This window comes from Dermacentor andersoni, chromosome 6 (assembly GCF_023375885.2).
Source record: "Dermacentor andersoni chromosome 6, qqDerAnde1_hic_scaffold, whole genome shotgun sequence".
NCBI classification, from domain to species: domain Eukaryota; kingdom Metazoa; phylum Arthropoda; class Arachnida; order Ixodida; family Ixodidae; genus Dermacentor; species Dermacentor andersoni.
The window spans coordinates 15,328,411-15,345,589 of NC_092819.1; the positions used below are offsets into that span (position 1 = coordinate 15,328,411).

The 17,179-nt window shown below is 45.6% G+C and overlaps 1 long non-coding RNA gene across 2 annotated transcripts in view; it reads right to left on the minus strand.

The window, feature by feature from the left end:
* Positions 1-495: 495 nt before the first annotated feature.
* Positions 496-17,179, minus strand: part of LOC140218935 (uncharacterized) — a 451,043-nt gene continuing 434,359 nt past the window's right edge. For both annotated transcript variants that reach the window (XR_011895092.1, XR_011895093.1), the window contains one exon: positions 496-618. This is a non-coding gene — a long non-coding RNA (uncharacterized lncRNA). The remainder of the gene's footprint in view (positions 619-17,179) is intronic.

Sequence of the window (17,179 nt, forward strand, 5' to 3'; positions counted from 1 at the left end):
TGTCTTTGTCAATGCGCTGCTCCACCACCAAGGTATGAGTAATAGGGCCAGATGTTGGTGATTTGGGTCGAACATAAAGCAATTATTTTTATTTGAATAGCTCATGTATTTTTTCCTCTGATAGCAACGAATCTTTCGTACTACTACAAATACTACTACTGCTACTACTACTACTAATAATAATAATACTTCCGCAGCTGCTAGCTCGTACTAGTAGTAGGATGGTAGTAGAAGCAGCGAAAGGAAAGCTGTAAGAATTAATTATATTCCGTCCAGCAGGAGGGAACATAAGGGGAAATAATCCATATGCAGGAGGCCTAGTTTCGTGTTTTCACTAGTTCATGAAGCGCCTTTTCTGGAGCCTTTTGTGTATATGTTTAATTAGGAGAAAAAAGGAGTAGAAGAGGAGGCAGAGAAGTAACGCAAATTTGTGCGCGTAAATGTGGCAGCAAACAACCGTAATTGACCTCATGCATGCTGAAAGTCACAGTACCGTTTAGTAGCAAACATGGAGGCTCCGCCATGACAGCGACTGTCTATGCCTTGTTAGCGCAGTGATGTTAACGTGCACCTGGAGCAGCAATCGATGAGCTAGAGCACGTACGTCAGCACCACCATCTGTAAGAGAGAAATTAACTTGCTGTTGCAAGTCCTTTCCATAACAATTTTATTCATAAAGCGTTTACTTTTATTTCTGTTCTCTTCAGGGCAAGCTCAACAGCAAGTGCTATTGAGCCAGACTATCTGCTACGGCGCTCGCTATTATGTGTTGTTGCCTACTTCAAGGTGACCTAGTTGTATTGTGATGATAGCAGCCAGAATCAGGTGCAGCTTCAATAGAAAATTCAGAGCCATTACACTCTGTGAAGGTGAATGACCAGCGGAGCTGTATATAACGGTAAATAAAATGAGACAACAAAACAGCATTGCACAAGTATGCACTTCTTATGTTCATTTGTATTACCGTTTTCTTGTGACCTCATTAATTATTGCTTTATGGTCGCTATGATAGACGGTCATGGGCTCTGTGACGACCCTGGAGATCTTAGCCACCGTTAGGCCTATGCCCGGACCAACCGTGCATCGTAGAGACGTTGGTCTTGGCGTAACGTTGAAGGCCGAACCTTCCCAAGAGAAATGACAAGAACCACTTTCCGTCGGGACGAGATACATCGACGTTAAGGTCACTAACAAACAATGGCATTGGGGTCTACCGGCAGGATCCACCCAAATGTGTCGTTCATAAATTCTTTAAGGTGCCTCTTTCGCATTCCGGGATCAACATGTACGGTGGTGACAACGATTTCGTCCCCAGTCTGTACGGTGACCGCACTAGCTTGAACCACCAGAAACTGCCTTCGTCAGCAGCGCAGTCCAGTCTTTCTATCTAGGGTGAAGGTAGGCAACTCGATGGGCACCCAATCGGCCATGACCATCATACCCCGTCTACTAGCAGCATACACGAAGGGCTTGGTTTTGGTCTGAGCTAGATGGTCAAGTATTTGATTTCAGAACAAAACGGCCAGTATGTGGCACATCAAATTTCACCCAAATGCGCACTGTGTCGCGCGCGTCGAATTCCCTGAGCGCTATCTCTCGAAGTACACCGACGGCATCGTTTACGAGTTCGTCCTTCACGTCGATGTTGAACGTGACCACGTAGGGTTTGCCGCGAGTGAGCAGTATCGCGTGGGGTAAATTGCCTATTGCGACATGCGTCATACGACATCGTTAGCACGAACCAGAGGCAGTTGTCGCAGATGGCCGCAAATTATGATGTCCAGACCGCAAAACGGCTCGTCGTACCTGTATGAGAACCCCACCTATATATACTGGGGCGAGGAAAGCATATGTCGCCTTGAAGAAGACAAGTCCACTTGTCGAAACGTTGGCTCCTGCTTTCACCTTGTTCTCGTTTTGCTCATCGTATTGTACGGGATCTGTACGCCGTTCGCCTATAGAGTCATACCACCTACAGGCTCATACCCCCTTAAGCAATGACTCATACGCCCGTAATTATGGCCCACATGAATCTCGTTTTTGCACGCACACATCACGAAACGCTGGAATGTAGCCGAAGACTGCTCTTCTGTAAAATGTCGCAGGTGGTAAATATATTATCCTTTATTCCTTTAACACGCCGGCCACCTTCATACCAAAGACAGATTCCACACAACAGCACCGTTAACCAATCGACGTGTCGTTATGATATATACTGCAACGGATGGGTGAACTAAAGTTGGAGCGAGGCAGAACGACCACATTTACGGTCAACAATGTTCATTGCTTGTCAAAAATCATGACCAATTTCGCTCTGTAAAGGTGGATGACCAGCAAAGCAGTTTGACACACGACACAGAGGTGACATAGAATTTTGAACAAAGGTGCGAACACATTTATTGTCCTGTCGGTGGCCGTCGTGACGATAGGTACGCACACACATTCCTTCATCACCTCTGTTATTAAATGCGTAAGCATTTCTACACCTACCCAAAACGAATTCGTCCATCAGGTAAGACAATGAATGGCTCATACCCCATTAAGCAATGACTCATACCCCCGTGAGCAAGCACTGAAGTCATAACACTGTCATAACACAACACTGAAGTCATTCGCACTGAAGTCATAAAGGCTGGGGTTTACTTTAACGATATGCTGCCATGTACTGCAACGTACTGCTGACGACCAGTGGCTCCTTGGTCTTCACAGGTGACCTCAGCGCGCACCGCCCGCTATGGGGTAGCACCAAGAATAGCTTCAGGCAGCAGAATGACGGCAGCCTAATGTATCGGTGGGGCACTTCCTTGGACTTGACTGATTTCAAAGCGCTTTCCTGCGTGCACAGCAAGTACTCCTTGTATCCCGCTTTCCTCTTTCTAGTTCCCCTTTCCCTTAGCCCCAGTGTAGGGTAGCAAACCGGATGCTTGTCTGGTTGAACTTCCTGCCTTTCCTTTCTTTGCTATCTCTCTCTCTCTCTCTCTCTCTCTTGGGCAGCGTGCCTGAATGTTCCGCCCATTGTCAATCGCCAGTTTAGTGCTCCCAGGGTTTAACATTTGCGCCGTCTAACTTTATTGGGAAGCTTTGCATTACTACACAGCCACCATGAGGTATTTCTTGGTCCCGCTGTACCGTCGCGATGACGCTCTCGTGTCGGTGACTTTGTTCTTTGGAAAGAAATTATTTTTTTATAATAATTTACATGCTTGGTAACTTCGTCGTGTCAGTCACTCGTGACGTTCTTTTCTAAGACTGAAAAGTGGTGCAATAGCTTGGAGAATCATTTTATGAGGAGTCGACTCAATAGCGGCGTATATGTATTGGTTAATTTATAATACTAGCAGCAGAGATTTTGTCTTGATACTTCGTGCCACTAATTAAGCTCTGCTCTCATCGTCTCAGACACTAAAAATTGTATTCGCTCGCATGTATCTGCAATTATCTGCTTTATCCGCTGATCCTTGTTGAATAAACAATGTCCTTCGTGAAACGAAAAGGCTTAAACTGAATAATTGAAGCAGGAACGTGCCGCACATCTGTCAGACTTACTTCACAATCATTTCGCATTTCTTTTATTTTCTTGATCCGCCAACATGCCGTCAGCGTATTTTCATCAGCGCAAAGCTAGAAATAAAGGAAAAATTATAAATGCTTTATTTTAATTTTATATTCAGCAGATAGTTTCCCTGAAGATTACTTTTTTTTCCATTCCCTAATATTGAGAAAGAAATGAGCGTTGTTTCTTATCACTGCTTCGAATCCGATTAATTTTTTCACAGCAACGGCTGTCGGTAACGAAATAAAAGAAACAGTTCGTAAAGAAACCTTTTCTGAACAGCTGTAGTACTTATCCATGATTCACGCGGGATAAAATTTATTATAATTGCATGGCAAAGTCTAAAAGAAAGGAAAGGTCTGCCATAAGCAATTTCATAAATATCTGCAAATACTGGTAGAAGAATTAGTGAGTATGTTTCGATTAAGAGCAAGAACATCACAGAAAAAACCTACATGAAGATATTAGGTTGGCTGTCTTGGCATATAATCAAAACGTACCTTAGAAGTCTGTGAAAGTGTGCCTTTTAGTAGTATTTTAATACACGTACGTTCTTTCCAAAATAATACATGATCTCTCGCATGTGTGTGTGTTCCGAGTAATAAGTAACAGTTGACCCGCTGCTACCATGTTGCTCTTACGCTGTTGCGATTTCCATGAACTTCGACGGTTCAAATGTAGTTTTTCTCAAAGCAGTATGACGGGAAACATTTGTTTTCAAGCAATGACTACCCGTCCATGGAACGTGAATTAGAAACTGGCATGTGAATAATATGTTGCTTTTGAGGGCAAATCTGTCGAAGCGCCTGGTTTATGCTAAATAAAAAAAATAACGCGAGTTTTGTAACGTTTTCTTTTTTCTTCCACCTTTTTTTGCGTAGAGACCTTTATTTTTTTAAAAACACAGTGTCCCGTCAAATGTATCCTTGCCGTTGTTTAAGGAAAAAAAAACACTGTTTTGAACTGTGCTAAATTAATTAATTATCGATCAGAGAAGCGCACTAGTAAAGGACTCAATGATATTTCACTCCGTATAAGAACATTTTCTTCTCTGTGCGCCCTGACGACGTTAAAATACGAAATTAATCATATTTCACTTAGCGCCGGATGGTTTGTCCTTAACGGACGTTAAGTATACAATTTCACTCGCTGCTTTATAGCACAAGGTGTGGCGTTCTGCTGCTAAGCACGAGGTCACGGGTCCGACTCCCGGCATAGTCGTCGAATTTAGATGGGAACAAAAACAAAAAACGTTCGCATACTTAGGTTGAGGTGCACGCTAAAGAAACCCAGATGGCCAATATTAAGTTGGAGCCTTACACTATGGCGTCTTTCATAGCCCCAGAGTTGCTTTCAGAAGTTAACCTCCATTAATTAATCAAATAATTACAAACGTTCACTTTCCAGCCTCCGAAAATTAAGAATTAGAAATTTCCGGAGCACCGGGACTAAGCAATAAGGTACAAGGCTACAAGAGACAAGAACAGAAGCGGTGATCCACGTTACTGAAAGGCAAGCATCCAAATACGGCCAAGAAGAAGGAACGAAAAGAAAAAACACAAATGCCTCCAACAGGCTCTGAACGGTCGCACAGTGGTGGAAAATACGGAACACGCAAAGCTTATCTGCGCACGGTGCAGGGAGTGCAGCGCCAACATGTCAATCATGGAAACATGCTGCCCCTCGCAGAAGGTAAGTGTTTAGGCATGACAATTTCTTCTGCGAAATAATCAAGACCTGACTCATTCACCCGCAACCACAATTAATGATGGGCCAAGCCTCGACCATAGGGGGTTAATCTTTTGTGTCTGATAGATTGCCAGTAACACAAATATCAACCAAGTTGTTCAACTTTCAGTCGTTCTAAAAAACGAATGAGTTTTATCTGCGAAGGCGTCATTATCTTTCGAAGGAAAAAAGGCTGTGTCAGAATGCCAGCCATAATATAAACGTACAAAAAACAAATGTTTAACTCAGTAATCGAAAATTGGAAATGCCACAATTGCAAGAACATAACCTCTTACGCCCGATTACAACGTTTAAATGTGAAATTGCCGCAGGGCAGAAGCAAAAGAATCATCGGTGCCACCAGAAAAATGCAGACGAAGCTTCTAGTCCGGCACTTCGCTGATGCCACTCCACAGCCGATGCCGTCGCTACCGTCATATGTCTAGAGCCCAGCGTAATTCTTTTAGCTTCCTTTTCCAGTATTTGGAATCTTACGGTGATTCTTTATTCTCACGATGTATACATTCCGTAGGAAGGAACATATTGCAATTTGTTACTGCTGCGGCAACAAACGGACTAATTATAGTATGTGTAGTCTTCTCATGAAAATTCAAAGATACCATGTTGCTCGCTTTGTATATAGGCGCTGCAGCAACGCAGGCTTCTCTGCGTTCTTCAATTATTTTATAAATATCGCGTCCGTTCTGTTCAGCAGTCGAGTGAACTCGTGATAGACAACCTGCAATAGGCAGCAACTGCTTGCTGCGGGTGCATACACCTAGTGCCATCTCGAAGACATGCGGGTTCTCATTAAACATTTACCTCATCGTATCGATTCCGCTCAATAATCACTATGGACTGCAGCAATGCGGCACTTGAGAGACGTCCGTGCACCAGTTTAGTTCATGGTAAGCCATCAAGGAGCAGTATAATGACAGCTGGCACCGCGCAAGAATATTTCCTGAGGTGGCCTCACGAAGTCTCCTTGCGTCCAATAAAATAACCTTCACAGTGCCTCATGCTAAATATTATCTTCTCGAAGTAGCGTTCTTGAAATGGGATCTATAACGTGTGTGAAAATATTCCATTTGAAAATGGTGTCAGGTAGGCTTAAAAAAAAGAAATTTTGGCAGCAAGTTACACTGCTGTAACACGTGAAGGCGAAAGCCTGCTGCGCACTTGGCAATACGCCGTCTCGCATCGCCGCGTTGCTGCTTTCGCAATTCAGCTTCTTCGGCTCGTTTCCGACGCTTAGCTGCGGCATCGCACGCTTGCATAGTGAGGTCAGATTCGCGCCAACCAAATTTGTCTTCGAGATAACGCTACATTCTCTCAGCAGGTGATTGAAACGCATGCTGTTCTGCGTGATGCGCGGGCGATCTCAATGAATGCGTGCACTGTCCGCTTCACTTTGGTGAGCGCTTGTAGCAACGTTACTGTGCCGCCGGTGAGTAAGAGTTTCTTTCACAAACGTTCGCTGATTCCAAATTGAAATGGCAGACAGTACAAACTGCAGCACAGGTTGTGTCGAAGAAACGACCAAACATTTCTTGTGTGACTGCCCAACATATGAAGATGCGAGGAGTGCCCTTCGGACAGCTTTGGGGCACTTAGACGACGGGCCTTTCACAGAGCAGATCTTCGGCCCGTGGCCTCGTGCGCCTACTATTTTCAAAGCCACAAAGGCACTGGTGCGTTTCTTGAAATGCACCAGCCTGTATAGCCGCCTGTGACTGACTCAGCGATGAACGCTTGTGTGTGTAACAGTGTAAACTGTGAACTTCTTCCTTCCTTCTCTTGTTTCAGTCCCATTTCCCCCTTCCCCAATGCAGGGTAGCCTACCAGGTTCAGCCTGGCTAATCTGCCTGCCTTTTCCTTATCACTTCTCTCTCTCTCTCTCTCTCTCTTTGTAGCCTCAGCATTATGAGCCATTGTGAAGGTCACATGGTTTTTTTGTACCACTTGACTGGACGCCGCGTTTCTGTACATTGTATGTGTCATTCCAATGATTGTATGCGCTGTACGCTTCACGTTTCTGAATGCTTGTAGCCTCTGCATTACAAGAGGGATGGTATGTTATCGTGAACTTTGTTAATGTCCTGAAGATCACCCCTTAGGTTGACGCAGGCGGCTCCCACGTTGGGACAGTAAGGTTTAACCTTAACGCCGTATCATGGGCCTTCTGGACGGCCTGTACTTGATCGAAAAGAACTCCACTGTGTAGGACTCGCCGCCACCAGTCTCTCTCCTTGTCACAGTCTGTGAAAGACACAGGACACTGCCAAAGCATGTGATCCAGAGAAATGATGCCTTTACACTTCTCGCAATTGATTGGTACCTCCATTTCTGGATATAGCTCGTTAATGAAGTTTGGACTTGGATAAGTTCTATAACTATCGAACTATTGAACTATCGAACGCGATAGTTCGATAAGGACTTGGATAAATCTCAGAGTCACCGCTCGAGCTCTATTGTGCTTAGCGTGTGGCACGAGGAATTCCCTTCTCTTCATGTAGTAATGCCTCGTGATTTCATTATATGTAAGTAATTGGTCCTTGTTCTCCTCCTGTATATTATTAAGGTCCTGGTCGCATAGTGCACGGATAGTAAGTCCTCGTGCAGCTGCGTTAGCCTTCTCGCTTAAATTCTTCCGAGATGGATCGACAGACCCCATATGTACAGGAAACCAGCGGATTTAGATCCCTTGGCTGTCCAACTCACCGATCAGCTGGGCAGCCCTTTTGGTTACAAAGCCATTGGTAAAGTGTCTAATAGCCGTCTTATAGTGACTGTAAATCTTCGTCCACTTATTATTTCTTAAAGCCAATTCTCTCACTTGTTCCGCGACTGTCGTGTTTTAGTCATGATTGTAATAGCATCCCGAGTGAGACTATCTGCATCTACTACTACTGCCGTAAAGGCTTTCTTTCCTCTGATCCATGCAGCATCTACAAAAGCCGCATGTTCCCCGTTGTGTTCTATCTCTTGCAGGAGAGCTTTGGCCCTTGCCTTTCATCTTTCCAGGTTGTGCACCGGGTGCATATTTCTGGGGAAAGGAGTCGTCTTGATTATTTCTCTTATGCTATCTTTAAGTTCTACTGTGCCTTCACCTGAAATTTTGGATTCGGTTGGGCATCACTTTACCTCTTCTAGCATTGCTCTACCTGACCTTGTTCCAGAGAGCCTCTCTCTGTGGGCTATTCGCTGAGCTTCAAGTATCTCGGCTATTGTATTGTGGAGCCCCAGTTTCATTGATTTATTATCCGGCGTGTTAATCGGCAGCGCCACTGTTATTTTGACTAGCCTTTCAATTAATCTCTTCAACTTGTTTAGCTATGTTTTGTCCAACTGAGTATCCCAGCTATATATATGAGAAGTGACACAAGGCGAAAGCGTGGACCAGTCTCATGGCGCTCTCCTCTCCCAACTCTCTGTGTCTGTTAGTGATTCTCCTCGGCAGTCTTATTTCCTCCTCAGTCTTGCTTGTGATGTGTTGTATTGTTCTTCCGTTTGCCGCGTTTGCCTCCAGGAATAACCCTAAGACTCTAGTGCATTCTACTTGCTTAATAGATTCGCCTGTCTTCATGGTTAGTACTAACATGGGTTCTTCCTCGGGAACATATCCCCTCGGTTTTCTACCCCTTCTCCTATTATTGAGTACAAGGAGTTCAGACTTATGAGCAGAGCATTTGAGTCCCATGTCTTCTAAAATAGACTCTACCTCATAAATGCTCTTCTGAAGTCTGCTTTCCGCATGTCCCATACTTTCTTCAGCGGTCCATATAGTCACATCATCTTCATAAATGGTAAAGTGAATGCCCTCTATCCCTTTTAAACCATTTGCCACTTTTGACATGGCCAGCTTGAAAAGCATAGGTGACAAGACCGACCCTTGTGGCGTCCCTCTGTCCCCGAGATCCACCTTCTTTGATTTAATATCCCCGAATCTAAGATGAGCTGATGGCCACTTCATAGAGTTTTCTGCCCAATCCCAGTTCGCAAACCACTTCAAGTATTGCTCTATGCTTAATTCTGTCAAAAGCTTTTTAGACATCCAACCCCAAGAGAGCACGAGTGTTTTTTGGTTTAGCTAATAGCAGTTGATGTTTGATTAACAACATGACATCTTGTGTGCACAAGCCTGATCTGAAACCAATCAGGTTATACGGTAGGATGTCATTGTCCTCCACATATTTCGTTAAGCTGTTCAATATGACAAGCTCCATTGTCTTCCCTAGACATGATGGTAACGAAATTGGCCTGAGATTATCCAAGTTGAGTTGTTTGCCCTGCTTTCGTATTAAGATAGTAATGGCCGTCCTCTATTCTTCTGGATATACCCCATCTTTCCATAGTTCATAATTGTATGTGGTCAGATATTTTAGTGATTCATCGTCCAAATTCTTAAGCAATCTGTTAGAGATGCCATCCGGGCCAGCTGCTGACCTACTATGCAGATCATACAGTGCCGTGCGTACCTCACTTTCGATGAATTCCTGATCCATATATTTGCATTCTACCCCTAAGTAATCAGGGTAACTCACATCCTGATCCTCTTTCCTGAGAGGCAAGTATTCAGTTGCCAATCGCTCCTATATGCTACCTGCGTTTGCAGTCTGACTTTCCTGGTGTACTAGTATCGCCACTGCCGTACGTCTATTAGATTTAGTGCCTTTTTTTTGAGCCTGAGCAGATTTCAATTGCCTCCACGTTTGATCCTTCCATCTACACACTTACACACCTCATCCCATTTTTGTTTCTCCAAATATCGTGAGTGTTCCTCTATATTCCTTTTGAGCTGAGCAATTCGTTTTCTAAGTCTTCTGTTTGAGCGTTGTGAATTCGATCTCTGCAAAATCGATTGCTTGGCTTCAATCAAATGCGCCAAACTACTGTCAATTTGTTCGACCTCCTCCTCTATCTCTATAGCCTTAGTTGCTGCATTCAAGTCGTCCCTAAGCTGAACCACCCGCTCTTGTAGTCCGATGCGCCCCTTTCTATCTGTGTCTGCTCTGTCTTTTCTGATTTTTCTAAAGTGATCCCTGTCTATGTAAGTGAAATGCTTTACCTCCACCCCCGTCGTTTCCAGCATTATGTGTAGTATATAATGGTCGCTTCCTAGGTCCGTACCAGAGTTGATCCAGTCTGCCCTGGGTAAGTTATAAGTGAAGTATAAGTCCGGAGTAGTGTCCCTACACGTGGAACAGCCACACCTGGCAGGATAGGCTGGGTCCGTGATAAGAGAAAGGCCTAAATCCGTGGCGAAATGCCAGATTCCTTGCCTTTTCTTACTACTCCAGCGGTAACCCCAAGATTGGTGTGGGGCGTTGAAGTCCCCTCCTATTATGAGGGGCGCAGTTTTGGCTACCTTCATGGCCTTATTAAACATTTCTCTGAAGCTCTGTCTCATCTCTCTGGGACTGCTATATATGTTGAGGCAAAACAAGCTTTGCGCTTTACGTCTGTGCCTCTTTAGGACCATTTCTATCAGTATGTATTCAATTTTATTCGCCCCTAATTTGAGATCGTGCTCTATGTAGGGAATTTTCTTGTCAATTAGGGTGGCAATTCCTCTGCCCGGTTCTTTGCCTTTGCAGACCGGGTTGAAGCCGGACAGCCAGATCTCCTCCGCTAGAGTTTCCTGCAGCATTATTAATTTCGGCCTATTTTCAACCGTTTTGATTACCTGTGCTAGTGACGCTCTCTTTTGCTGAAATCCTCTGCAGTTCCACTGCCACACACTAAGTTTCTTTCTGTTATCCATTATTATTGTCGTTGCCCCCTGACTTGCCACCTCCTGTCACTGTTCTCTTCACTGTACCACCTACCGCTCCTGGGAGTGTTTTAGCGCTTTCAGCTTCCGAGGGCATATATTCTTCATCCTCTCCTTGGGCCTCTAGCTCTTTCAGCCTTTTCTCGGCTATTAACTTCCACTTCCATGTTTTATCCACCTTAAGGTTAACGCTGTCTACCGTGTCCTTTAGGCCCCTAACCGCATTCCTAATCTCCTCCAGAACCGAGCACATCGATTCTACCTCCGGAACTACAGCTCTCTTTTTGGGCGCCGGTGTGTCTTCTTCTTCCTGGATGTTACTTCTACACACCGGCTTAGCTATTGCCACATTGCCGCTTTCTGTCTTCAACCCTTTCCTCATTTCCTGCATCTGCTTCTTAAGTTCTTCATTTGCTTTCTTTAGGGATATAACCTCTCTGATCAGCTGTTCTACTCTGGCATCATTGCTTTGTTCCTGCGGGGCTATTGCACCTGTGACTTTCAGTGTACTTTCAGTGCTCCTCGAAGAGCACCTGTGCCTCCCGAGACCTGGAACGGTTTCTTCCCTTCGATGTTGAGTGCTGTCTTGATCTTGATCTTGAGGGATGATTCGATTGGAAAAACGTTAATAAAAGTCCCGCAGGATGCACGTCAGCGTGCAGGGGGTATGCTTAGGGGGTATGAGCCATTGCTGATGAGAATAGTTTTTTTGGAACCGAACCATGTGTTCTTTCCAAGGTCATGGGGGGCACGAGACACTTAAGGCCTTAAAGAACATTTGTGAGAACGTTGTCAGATAGTCTGAAGCTGCACAGTATGTAGTGGAATGCAGAGCCTTGAGAATATATTGTGAACAAAGCTAGGACTGTCTTCCTAAACGAGAAAATAACTGCCCAGTGGTGCTTCGTAAAGTTGAGCTTAGAGATAGTGTTCAAGGGGGATTCTAACCCTTCGCACGTAAAGGTCAGTCATTTCCGACATGTCGTACGGCGGTTTGTCCCAAAACCGCTTCAATGCCACAAGTGCTTCAGGATCGGGCATGTTAAGGGCGCCTGCGCAAACTCCACAATGTGCCCCAGGTGCACGGAGTCACACACGGTAGATGTCTGCCACGCAACAAACTTTAGGTGTGGCAACTGTAAAGGCACACATGAAGCGACATCTAAAGAATGCCCAATAATAAAAAAAGAGTTCTAAGTTCTGAAGCAAATCGTCAGGCATAACTCAACCCATAGAGAAGCATCAAAAAAGATCCGGCGTCGACGTCGTCATTGACGGAAACGCTCAAGACAGGGTGGAGTTCGTGCACCGCTTGCGCCAACGCCATCATGTTCAAATAGAACGCCCGAGAGCACAAGGAGGCCTCAGACGGAAAAGCCTGCCCCCGTGGAAGAGTCGCCGGCGCTTGCAAGCTCTCAGTCTTCTAAAGAGCCTCCACACTTGATGCTCCCATCGAAGCCCGCTTCTGTTGGTGAGGCTTCAACAGTGGACTGCCAAATGATTTCGGTGCTGCGATCCATTGTGAATGTCATCAGGGCTATAGCCCTGATGACAGATGGGGTGCCAAGGCTTGTCAGCATATATGCTTACAAGCCTTGACACCCTATCTGCTCGAAGTGGGCTACAAGTGCTCGCCGCGCTGACCCCCGTCCTAGCATGCCTTGAGTGAAGCCATGACTGGCAATCACCAGTCATTTCGTAAGGAAGTGAGAGAAGCATCGATACTTCGGTGGAACGCGAGAGGTCTAAGATCTCGCGTCGCCAATTTTCGTCAATTTGTTCTCACTCAACGATTTTCAATCATTCTCATCTGAGAACCAAGATTACCGCATACAATAAGACTATCCGGCTACGAGACAATATTCTCATCAATTGACTTGAAAAGTAGGAAGGTGGTCGTATTTATTCGCTGTGAGCTCACTTCCGTCCAACCGGTGCAACCTCATAACGACAATCAGTATGTGTGCATGACTGTTAAAAATAGGAAAGTCACCTTGGCACTCTTGGGGGTGTATCCGTCACCATCAAGTTGATTTGACACCAAAAGACTAGAAGACATCTCAAAAACACAACCTGGTCCATGGATCATCATCGGGAACTTCAATGCACACCATACCATTTGCGGAAGCTCAAAGGTTAACGGGACGGGAGGACGACTAGCTTCATTAGTTTCCAATCATGACCTCTACCTGTTGAATGACGCGAGTTCAACATTTCTGCGGGGAATAACGTACAGCAGCTGCCTTGATTTGACTTTCGTCTCCAACCGCCTCGCCGCACATGTTAAGTGGTTTTTGGACATTGAAACGCACGGAAGCGACCACATGCCAACTTACCTGAAGATCAAGGGGATGTCTAACACGTATACGCCCACCACGATACGAAGCATAGATTGGACTGTCTTTAAATCCCAGATTCAGGACGCTTGTCCTAAAGGCCTCTCTTGTGGACTTCAACTAGCTATCAAGAAAACGGCACAGAGAGCCACTAGCACACTCACGTGTTCTCCAAGGAGTTCTGAATTCGACCTGGAATTGGAGCGGCTTCATCCGGTTCGCCGTCGTGCTGAAAGAAGATATCGACGCACTCAGTCAATTCAGGATCTAAGACCAGCCCGGCGAATGCAAAAGAAGATTCGACGCCGCATGGATAAACTAGAGGCTCAGCGGTGGTCGAAATCTTGTGCGTCGCTAGATCCCCGCAAACCGCTATCTCAAATATGGAAAACTGTGCGAGGTCTACGTTCTGTTGCGGAACAGTGTTTTCCGTTTGAGGCCCTAGCACTATTCCAGCGCCGACAAGACATTGATGTGGCGGAATACTTCTTTGGTAAGATTGCGGGCCAGCCAACTCGCACAGGTTCGCTTACATTGAACCGTATTCCAAATTCATGAGATTCACGCATGGATCTGCCTTTCACGACGCAAGAGCTTGACGCGGCGCTCGCCTATGTAATCGGTTGTCGTCGCCTGGTCCGGATGACATACCGTATGCTATGTCACCTTGGTGAACGGGCACGAAGTGCGCCCCTTAATATCTCTAACGAGTGCTGGCAGGAGGGCAAGGTTCCTCAAGATTGGAAGATTATAGAGCCTCCTGGTACCGCTTCTTAAGCCTGGCAATTCTCCCTTAGAGATTACTTCATACCGAGCAATTGCGCGGGCAAGTTGCGTTGGGAAGGTAATGGAGCGAATGATCCTCGCCAGATTTGAGTGGCACCTTGAACATTACGAAAGCTACCCGGACGCCATGGCTGGCTTTCGACGTCACCGATGTTCTATCGACAAAGTTATCGATCTGGTAACCTATGTTCAACACCAGAAGACGTGTAAGAGGTTATCTCTCGCAATGTTCTTAGATATAAAGGGAGCCTACGACAACGTTCTTCATGATGCCATACTTGAAGCATTGGAATCGGTGGGTCTAGGCGGTCCATTTTATCGTTGGACACGCAGTTATTTACATAGACGGACTCTATTTGTTAACACTGAAGCTGGCCCAACCTCGCAATATTATACGCACCACGGAGTTCCACAAGGCGGCGTCTTGAGTCCCACGCTTTGCAACCTTGTACACATTGGTCTCGTGGAACGATTTCCGAACACAGTTAAAATATCAATGTATGCCGACGACATCTGCGTCTAGGCATCCGGTGTGACACGGCCGCAAGTACGCGCAAGGCTTCAAAAAGCTGTGACGTCAACATCGACGTATTTAAATGAACGAGGCCTCAAGATCCCGCCAGAAAAATGCGCATTGGCCGCGTTTAGTCGAAAGCCAATGAAATCATACGATGTCTCTATTGACAGTCAAAGCACACCTTATGTCAGGACGCACCTATTCTTAGGTGTAATCATTGATCGTGACCTCTGCTGGAGTCATCATGTGGCCTACCTGAAGAAGCGACTGACGGATGTTTCTAATGTGTTTAAGTTTTTTGGAGGAAAAGTCTGGGGTACGCCAGTACATGCAATGATGCACTATACAAGACGCTCTTTCTTGGGTATTTGCGCTACAGCTTGCCTGTGCTGACCAACACCTGCAGAAGTAATATCCGTACACTCGAAAGCGTCCTGGCCCAGGCACTTAGAGTGTGTCTTGGATTTCCGCGGTGCTCGTCAACAGCTGAAACAATTGGCATCGCACACGATTTCCCAGCCAAGACCCATATAGCCATGGAAGCGCTCAGAACCCACGTAAGACACCTTGCTCGAGCCCCTGCTCATCATCTAGCCTCACTACCGCAGGATCGACCACATGCTTCCTTTTGTGAAACAGTCCTGCCCTATCGTGCATACCTTCCATCCAGTTATACCGCTCCAGCGAAAGTTCCGTTTCGCTCATGGTGCTTGGCTCAAGCAAAGGTTCGACTAATGGTACCAGCAATACGAAGAAAAGACAAACTCTCGTCTCCAGCACTCAAGCAGCTTTTACTACTCTTGCTGTATGAGACATACAACGAGTATCATCATCTATATACTGACGCTTGTGCATGGGTCAGCAGGATCGGTGATCTTTCCTGCAAAACCCTCCACCATAAAGATTCGACTATCTCACCAGACTACATCGACTGCCGCAGAGCTTGCTGTCATTCGTTGTTCACTTCGTGTAATTTCTGATGAACTACCCAAGAAATGGAGCGTGTTCAGTGACTACAAGGCTGCTCTTCATTGTTTGGTTTCTGCCTTACACCGAGGACCCCACGAACAACTAGCTCTAGAAATCAGACTGCTGCTTCACCACCTCGTCGAGCAAGGACACGATATCACGTTACAGTGGATTCCAAGCCACTGTGGCATAATGGGCAATGAACATGCCGACACAGCAGCACGATCTACACGTGAGGAGCGCTTGCAGGACTCAATTCCATTCTCAAGAACAGACGCTGCAATGAAAATTCGTATGCTTGCAAATGAAGCGATCAGAACTTTATGGAACACACCAAGCTTGAAGCACACACGTCTACACCGACTGGACCCATCCCTTCGACTTCGACCCCCATCTGGACTCTCTCGACTCGAGACAGCAGTACTTTGCTGACTGTGGCTTGGTGTCGCTTGCACAAGATATTTCGCCTTCCGAGTCGGTATGGACGACAGCGCAGCTTGCAGTCACTGCGGCGGCGAGGAGACTATTGAACATATACTTCGCCACTGTCCTCGATACAGCGCGCACCGGCTGCCACTATAGCGACCATCTTGGCACGCCTTGACGACAGGCCACTTTCAGAACAGCCAGTTTTGGAATGCCGACATGAACTATTATCGCAGCGAAAGTCGGTCAAGGCTTTGTTGACCTTTTTACATAACAGTGGCCTATTAGAAAGACTATAATGATCCCATTCCGTCCCTTTTCATATATTTTTTCACGCTTTTATTTTTGTCACGCTCTTCTTTCCGTCTTTACTTCCCCTTTCCTTTCCCCTAGTGCAAAGAAGCAAACCGGAGGTTTTAACACTGGCTAACCTCCCTGCCTTTCTTTCATTTGCATCTCTCTCTCTCTCTCTCTCCCTCTCTGAGCTTAGCTGATGCTGTCAGCACATGTGCTTTATCCGGCAATAGTTATTTTATTTATTTATTTATTTATTTACCTATTTCAATATATTCCGATCAGATGCACGATATGACGGATCTTGGCAGTCTGGTACACATGAGTTCCGAATATGTGTGGGAATGCAGCGAAAAATCAAGATCTTAAGTTTAACACGGGGAAATCGGGTATTATGATCTTTAATGAAGAGTTGAGTAATTACGGGGTATCAATTCAGCAGCATGTCAAGCAATATAATTACCAGGACGTATATATAAACGAAGCAAAGACTTAACAATCACCCACCAAGATAGCCTGATTTGGGGCTGCAATAAATATGGGGTGGTACGTGGAATCTGGAAAGGGAGTAATGGTGCCAGTGCTAGGGTGCGCACGCAAATGCTATTATATGCCTGAAATTGTATATATTATTTGAATCGGAAGTTAGCCAAAATATGTAGGCCGGTTGGTTTTGGAGGCGCACGGTAAAACCTCAAATGAGACAGTGCAGGGGGACATGGGTTGGTACTTTTTTGAAGTCAGAAAAGCGTACGAAATATTAGTTTTAAGGAAAGACCCAGGAACATGAGTGAAAA